Source organism: Quercus lobata, chromosome 2 (assembly GCF_001633185.2).
Source record: "Quercus lobata isolate SW786 chromosome 2, ValleyOak3.0 Primary Assembly, whole genome shotgun sequence".
Taxonomy (NCBI): Eukaryota; Viridiplantae; Streptophyta; class Magnoliopsida; order Fagales; family Fagaceae; genus Quercus; species Quercus lobata.
Window position 1 is genome coordinate 10,425,389 of NC_044905.1, and position 7,558 is coordinate 10,432,946.

At 42.4% G+C, this 7,558-nt stretch overlaps 1 pseudogene; it reads right to left on the reverse strand.

The window, feature by feature from the left end:
• Nucleotides 1-608: 608 nt before the first annotated feature.
• On the reverse strand, nucleotides 609-2,244 carry LOC115959128 (annotated as a pseudogene).
• Nucleotides 2,245-7,558: the final 5,314 nt, after the last annotated feature.

A 7,558-nucleotide genomic window follows, 5' to 3' on the forward strand; every position in this document is an offset into this window, starting at 1 on the left:
TCCAAGTGCTGATACTAGATTCAGATCAGACTTTGCCTGCTTCCAATAGTGGACACGTGTCTGAATCCAAATGCTGATACTAGATTCAGATCGGACTTTGCCTGCTTCCAATAGTGGACACGTGTCCGAATCCTGCCGTGTCCAGTGAAAATTTTCACTGGACACAAGCCTTTCCCTTCTTTTTTTAAAGCTATATTTTGTAATTTGATGTGTGGGGGATTCGGGCTGGGTCTGCATTGTTGCGAGCTGGTCCGACCATTAATCCATGGGGTTTCTAGAAATTGCAATGTAGAATCTAGTACATATATATGCTGTTAACTGCTAAGAAAAACAGCTGTTCACAGGTTGTGAGTTGTGATATTGCTGTGTTGGTATGCGTTTAAGCTCCGTTCCCACTTCCCAAGTAGAATCTTTCCTTCTTACGTGGCTTAATTGAGAGTCATTTTTTGATTCATAGGGAAAAAAAAAAAAAAAAAAAAGTAAAAAGTGTCAACATCAAGGCTCGATGAGTCAAGTTACTGGGGCATCTATCTTGGGAAGGGGCAGTTCCGTTGTTGAAAACTGAAATGTATTTCCCATAAAAAAAAAAAAAAAAAAAAACCGAGTGTCTAGGTAAATATGCGGGGGCTCAAACTCCCGAACTGGGATACTGGGTGCCACTGGGCTTTGTAGCCCAGTGGCAACTAAAATGTATTTGAGGTTCATAAAATCATAATTCAAATAACTATTTTATCTTAGTGGGTTTATCTTGGGGTTGAATTTATAGCTTTAACTTTTGAGAGAAGTACCATTGGGTTATAAATTTTATAAGAGTACTAGCTTAATGCTATGTCAAATATGACAAATCAAACACTAAAAAATTTCTTACATGAGATATTTTAAACTCTTTGGTTTTTGTATTTAATAACTCATTTGGATGAATATTTATGATGTGGTCTCACATTTGATGAGATATTTTAAACTCTTTGGTTTTTGTATTTAATAACTCATTTGGATGAATATTTATGATGTGGTCTCACATTTGATTCTAAAATTAAGAAATAAAACTCTTTAAGAATAAATAATTTAGAATACATGGCACAAAATTGGAACTCTAATTTGGAATTGTAATTTGAGTTTCTCTTAACTTCACCTACTATTATTATTATTATTATTATTATTATTATTACATAGATTGAATAAACCTAATGAATAAAAAATAAAAAAATCATATGTGAAAGATAGTAATTCATAAATAAAATATGAAATTGTTATTGAGGAGATTGTTTGTCTAAGCCTATCGATTTAGGTTACAAAAGCATAAATTTTCCCTTATTTTTTCAATTTAGTTTACGTTTTTATTTAAGGTATGTAATATGTATCTATAGTTCATGTTCAAATCCAAAGTTGAGACTAGGGGTGGCAAAGTAAGCCTAAACCTATTTGCTCGCCCAAACCTATTTGCCCACCTAAACCCACACACTCTAATTGAACCCAAATTCACTCAATTATTAGTTGGGTTAAATAGGCATCAGTCCAATTAGACCCAATGATTATTGGGTTTTAATTAAAAATCCATTTAACCCCATTTAACCAAAAAACAATATACCTAAATTCAACCCAGTCCTTTCCATAAAAATAAAAAAAATAAAAAAAAAAAAAAGAAAAAGAAAAAAGAAACCCAGCCCTCAAACGTTTCAGGGTCCATGCCCTTGATGATCTGGTCGAACACGACGTGCTTTCCGTTGACCCACTTGGTCTTGGCGGTGTAGATGAAGAACTAAGATATGTTGGTTCCGAGACCGGCATTGGCCATGGAGAGGACTCCAGGGCTAGTGTGCTTCTTCACGAAGTTCTCATTGACGAACTTGGTGCCATAGATCGACTCGCCTTTGGTGCCATTTCTGGCAATGAAGTCGCCTCCCTGGCACATGAACCTAGGGATCACGTAGTGGAATGACAATCCCTTGTAGTGGAGCGGTTTTTCGGAGCGGCCGACGCCCTTCTCATTGGTGCGAAGAGCCTAGAAGTTCTTGGCGGTGCAGGGAACCATGTCGGCGTAGAGCTCCATGATGATACAGCCGGTAGGTTGGCCGTCGATGGTCATGTCGAAGAAGACCTTAGGGTTGGAAGCCATTGGAGCAGAGATTCGAAGCTTTTTTCTAAAAAATAAAAAATTTAGGGTTTTGAAGAGGGAGAGATGGATTTGGGTTAGAAGCAATTCGTTAAACGAGTTTCTTTTTTCTTCATGAAACAATAATTGGGTGGGTTGGGTTGGATTTGGGTTAGAAGCAATTAATTAAATGGGTTTTAATGGGTAAACGAGTTTTATATACCCAACTCAATTATGCCCACTCCAAATCCACCCATTTGACACCCCTAACTGAGACCAATGATCTCCAAGTTTGTTAACCAAAATCAAATTGGCATTGATTGAACCCAATCACCCTCTTAGGCAGTTGATAAACTCGAGAGAACTTGATTAACTGGGAGTCAAGTCACCAGGAGAATGATTTCTAAGGACCTAAATCCCACCATCCACAGACTACACACAAAAATTTGAGAGGAATCGTGGCCAATTTTATAATTTGCTTTTTCTTATAATGTTTTTTATAAGGAAAATGTTAAATTTCTATTTAGTGCATCTAATTTTTTCCAGCTTAATATTGTTTGGTTAATTTAAAATTTGTTTTCCCAAATGATTTTAAATTAAAATTAATGCTTAAAGTTTATATCAATGCACAAAACTTCCAATTTTATGAAGTCTAAGAGATATGATGGTAGACAATTGTAGGGACACGATTCCTTTGCGGTCCACTAACATTTTTGGGTTCACACAATAAAGGTCTCTCACAATATGATTTGTAGAGAGTGGGCTTGAAAAGCTGGCCGCTGGTCACTGGGCGGTGTTCCGGGCTCGAGTTTAGAGGAATTCATGCAGAAAAAGGAATTGGGCTTGAACATTTAAGCCCTAAGATGTCGCAGCCAAGAGGATGGGACTCCTCGGAGTTGATCCGAGGACCATTAGGGTCTCACTCCGGTTACCCATTGATGGACTTTTTTCGTGAAGTCCGGTGTTGTTGAGACGTTCTCCCCCCTGTAACCTTTCTTTTTCTGGGAGATGGAATGGCCCCCCCTCCTAGACTTCACTTACTTCCTTATTTTATACTAGCTTGCATTCGTTGTCCTTCGTTCACGTGTAGGGTCAATCTTTACAAACACTGACATTTGTCCCATCAGTCCAATCCCGGAATTGCTGGGGATGGTTTGATAAAACTGCAGAGTACGGCTCTGTCAGGCGCTGGGTCTTATCTTGAAGGGTAGTAAGGATAACTTCCCCAAGGTATTTTGGATCTTACAAATTCGCCCCTACGCCAGTTTTACCCCTTTGTTCTGGTGGGATTATGGATATGCCGAGGACTAAACTGTCCTCGGCTGCCTCCCAAAAATTATTTCGTGCTCGGCATTGTAGAGTTTGGGCCACAGCTCTCCTCGGATTGGGCCTTCAGAATCTCTAAGGGCAAATGGGCCTGGTCCACGAATTGTCGGGCCCCACAATAGCCCCTCAAAACCCTTCTGTCCGACTTCCGGGTTGGAAAGGAGGGTTTTGGCAAACCTGGGCCCTCAATATGGCTCATTCAGTTTGACCCCGCATTTATGTGAGCGGTTTCCCAGGAAGTCAGCCGGTTTTCAAGGGATTCCGTTTAATCCGCTCGTGATCCACTCCTGCCGCTTGAATGTCCCAGACGCGCCCTTAAATGAATTCCCTTCACGAGACACATTTATGTCCGGCGGCTCATCTGATAAGGTGGGGAAACGGAACGGACGCCTCTTTTCTCTTCAGATTCTTTTGGAAACTCTAAAGGCATTTAATTCCACCCGTTTGCCCTTCCTATAAGAAGGCAAGCAAGAGGCAGTGACTTTCGTACAGACTCCTCTCCTTCCTTCTGAAATCTGAAATCCGCATCCTCTTTTAGCGTCTTCTTAGCCCGTTTGTTACCATATTCGCATACGCCCTCCATAACAAATGATGAAGGAATCACACTCCTCCTCAAAACACCACATTCTGACAAAACTTGAAATGGCTCGGTCAGGGCAAGGGTGGCGCAGACTTAAGATCTGTCTCGCCTCTCTTTTAGCCAAAATCCGAAGCAGGGGTTCGTCATGTCGAATTCTCGGCGTGACTGAGTCGAGAACAACCAAGACCAGCACCACCCGGCTCCTCACGAGCATACCTAATATGACACCAACGTGTTAGGAGTCAGGGCTGAGGCGGGGGCTAAGTGCTTCTGCTTCTCCCTCTTTTGCTCCTTGGTGCCCTCCCCCTCCCTCTTCTTATTGTCTTCCCAGCACCAGTTTCGCCCTGGTGCTGTCCCTTTCCCTCTTTTGCTTCTCTCTTTATCTCTTCGTCTCTCCCCCTTCTCTTCTCCTCCTTCTTTTACTCATGTCCTCCATCTTCTTCATTGATTTCTTCCTTACTATTTCCTTCTTCATCCATTTTCTTTTTGAAGTGAGTTCCTCTCTTAGTACGAGCAGCAATGAGGCAGAGATTGGAGAAAACTTTGAAGACGAGTCTAAAAAGGCGCTTGACCGTTTGCTTATCTGTATTGTGGATGTTAAGGCCGCTTCGGCAGCCCCTCTTTTGTATAGGCTCGTTGAAGCCCCTTTTTGTACATTGTAATAATTTCTTATATTAATAAAAATTGTTTCTATTTCATTTTGCGTGTTTTGTCTTTGTTTTTATAAATTTGCAAATGCTGTTCGGCTCAATAATATCGCATCTAAATCAATGACGACTAAGACCAAAATACTTAATAACAAAAAGGTGTTGCCATAATTTCAATAGAAGTGCTCGGCATAATAAGGCAGACCAGTAAAAAGTAATACTTACCCCCTGCTAGCCGAGGAGAGAAACGAAGGCTTGATGCCGTGTGAGGAGTAGCCGTTTAAAAACATACCACCCACTAAATGAACAGACCTCTTAGGTCGTTGTATACTGGGGCGTTCCACCCCCTTCCTTGCTCCTTCGTTGGGCCTAACCTTTTAGGGTGTTTAAGCCGTGGATGAAATGACCTGACCTTTTTATCCAGTAGCCCATATTGCGAAGTCCAAATCCCTTTTTTTTTTTTTTTTTATCCGATCAGTCGGTTTCCCCGTAGGCTTGGGTCCGAGGAAAGTACCTCGCCTTGGTTCTGCCCAGAACTAGTAATAATTAAAATTTTTGTACTTGGTTTCCCCATAGGCTTGAGTCCGAGGACCATACAAGGCCTTGGTTCTGTCCAGAACTTGGAATAATTAAAATTTTTGTACTTGGTTTCCCCATAGGCTTGAGTCCGAGGACCATACAAGGCCTTGGTTCTGTCCAGAACTTGTAATAATTAAAATTTTTGTACTTGGTTTCCCCATAGGCTTGAGTCCGAGGACCATACAAGGCCTTGGTTCTGTCCAGAACTAGTAATAATTAAAGTTTTTGTACTTGGTTTCCCCATAGGCTTGAGTCCGAGGACCATACAAGGCCTTGGTTCTGTCCAGAACTAGTAATAATTAAAGTTTTTGTACTTGGTTTCCCCATAGGCTTGAGTCCGAGGACCATACAAGGCCTTGGTTCTGTCCAGAACTTTATGCCCTTTTTTACGCACCTGGTCTTTCCTCAGGTATCTCACAAGTTTCCGAGCAGGAGGTTGCCCTTGGCAACAGTTATTCCCTGGCATGGGCTGTAGTTCGTGGGCCTCCATGTAGAACGGGCCTGAGACGCGAATTAACTAAGCCCACAGACTTAGAGGCATTTCCTTGGTCTTTGGTCACGCGGTACTTTCTGGCGTCCCAGTGTTCGAGGTGTGCTTTCACGAGGCCCCTTTAATACTGCAGATGGCGTGGGAAATCGAGCCGGAGGCATTTTGTCCGTAGCGTTCCTTGGGACGTTGCGTGCATTTAAATGCCACTACTTTAACTTTTTGAATAAATAGGAGTGAAAGCTGTCTTGCTTGAACGCAGGTCCTTCAGTTTACTTCCTGAGTTTATCATGTTTGAGGCGAGAGTAGGGGAAAAAGAGCTTTCTCCACCATGGAGGCGCCGTGTCCTCCTGAGACTCAGGGTAGTGAGTTACGGGCAAAGGAAGCGTAAATTCAAGGGAGTACTCCGCTTCGTCAACGGGGAAAGGGTATTTCTCCTTCTTTCAGTCAAAATCCGAAGCAGGTTCTGTTCACGCCAGAATTTTGGTGTGTCAGAAGAAAGATTCTCCGCCGTCAGCGCATCTGCCTCTTTGTAGGCAGATTTTTGGTGAAGGCTCCTCAACTTCCGGCTCCCTGCACCTTTCCTTCGGCGGCGCAAGACTCGAGTCGGGTTCTTTTGCTGCCTGAGTTATGGGCGTGCAAAGGCTTTGAGGAGGAATAAAGCCTCGAAGCAGTAGCCAACCTCTCATCTGAGATATCTCCTCGGCTTCACCTTCACCCTCTTGTATTTTTCTTTTACTTACGTAGTTAGCTCTAATGTGAGCTCGTTTCAGCTTTTCATTGTACATTGTACTGTTCATTCGTCTTAATAAAAGATGTGCTTATTTCCTCATACATACTTTTTTCCTCTGCAACAACTACTTTGTGCATGGACATTAGATCTAAGTCTGCTTTTAACGATACTCCGGGCAGGAAAATGCCTTTAATACAACCCTTACTAGTTCAAACTCGCAAATGTTATCAAGTGTAACGACGGTAATCCTAAATAGATTAAATTCATGGAACTAACCGGGATAGCTGTTGAGTGCTGTGCGATGCACGCCAGACCAACTCCGTATCGCACCATTCCTTTTGACACAGGGGGACCCGAGGGCAGACCGGGGACCCGTGCAATTAAGGTGTTGACCCTACTGTTAACGAGGAGTTTTCTTCGGATGGATCATGAGGTTTACGTGCCATAGTACTTGGTTTCCCCATAGGCTTGAGTCCGAGGACCATACAAGGCCTTGGTTCTGTCCAAAACTTATAATCTTTTTATGTACTTGGTTTCCCCATAGGCTTGAGTCCGTGGACCATGCAAGGCCTTGGTTCTGTCCAAAACTTATAAGATTATTTTTATGTACTTGGTTTCCCCATAGGCTTGAGTCCGAGGACCATGCAAGGCCTTGGTTCTGTCCAAAACTTATAATCTTTTTATGTACTTGGTTTCCCCATAGGCTTGAGTCCGAGGGCCATGCAAGGCCTTGGTTCTGTCCAAAACTTATAAGATTATTTTTATGTACTTGGTTTCCCCATAGGCTTGAGTCCGAGGACCATACAAGGCCTTGGTTCTGTCCAAAACTTATAAGATTATTTTTATGTACTTGGTTTCCCCATAGGCTTGAGTCCGAGGACCGTGCAAGGCCTTGGTTCTGTCCAAAACTTATAAGATTATTTTTATGTACTTGGTTTCCCCATAGGCTTGAGTCCGAGGACCATACAAGGCCTTGGTTCTGTCCAAAACTTATAAGATTATTTTTATGTACTTGGTTTCCCCATAGGCTTGAGTCCGAGAACCGTGCAAGGCCTTGGTTCTGTCCAAAACTTATAATCTTTTTATGTACTTGGTTTCCCCATAGGCTTGAGTC